An 801-nucleotide genomic window follows, 5' to 3' on the forward strand; every position below is an offset into this window, starting at 1 on the left:
CTGTATTTTCTCATGGAATACTTTAAATAGATAGTTATTCTTGAGCTGGAGTTTGTGAAATCTGAGAGCCAGTCTGGGAATGTTAACATTGGTTCTGAACCTGTTTGTGTTTAATTTCTTGCTTGAAATCTAAGCAGTCCACGTCATCACGCTGTATATATTTGCCTTTAATGTAAAGATGAGTATTTAATATCTAGAATGCCTTTGGGCTTCTTGAGAAATGCACCTGGCTAGTGCACTGGAGGAGCAAGAAAAAACTGTGTTATCAGACTTTGCTTACAAATAAATTAGCATATGAATACAGGCTTTAAAACTTCAGAAAGACAAATCTGAACTGAAAACTAATGATGTTTCCAAATGTACTTGTTTTGATTTTCTGAAGAAGTTGTGCTTATGCAAGTAATTGAGTTGGTCTGTCATGTGAGAAGAAAGAAGAAATTTGAGTTAGTGTGGTCCATAGAAATTGTGTGAAAATTGATGTTTGAATTGATATATAGAAAACCAAATATTGTTATTCCCATTGTTAATAGTATTTTTGTAATACAGCTAAATTCATAAGAAAAACTAGCCAGTGCGCAATGTTGAATATAAGAATCAGCTTATTTAAAAGAAAAAAAAGTTAAGAATAGTTATCAGCTGTAAAAAAATATATTCCTAAAGAAGCATGTCATTTGTTAACTTTTTCAGTACTTTTTTGTCTTCTTAAATCTGCAGACTTACATGGCATTACAATGGCTTATAAATCATTGTAGGATTTTTAAAGTCAGCTTCTGAAGTGTGCTAAAAATATTCCCGTTTTAT

The sequence above is a fragment of the Tinamus guttatus genome, unplaced genomic scaffold (assembly GCF_059628265.1).
Source record: "Tinamus guttatus ecotype Peru unplaced genomic scaffold, ASM5962826v1 Tinamus_guttatus_pri_ptg000030l, whole genome shotgun sequence".
Lineage (NCBI taxonomy): Eukaryota > Metazoa > Chordata > Aves > Tinamiformes > Tinamidae > Tinamus > Tinamus guttatus.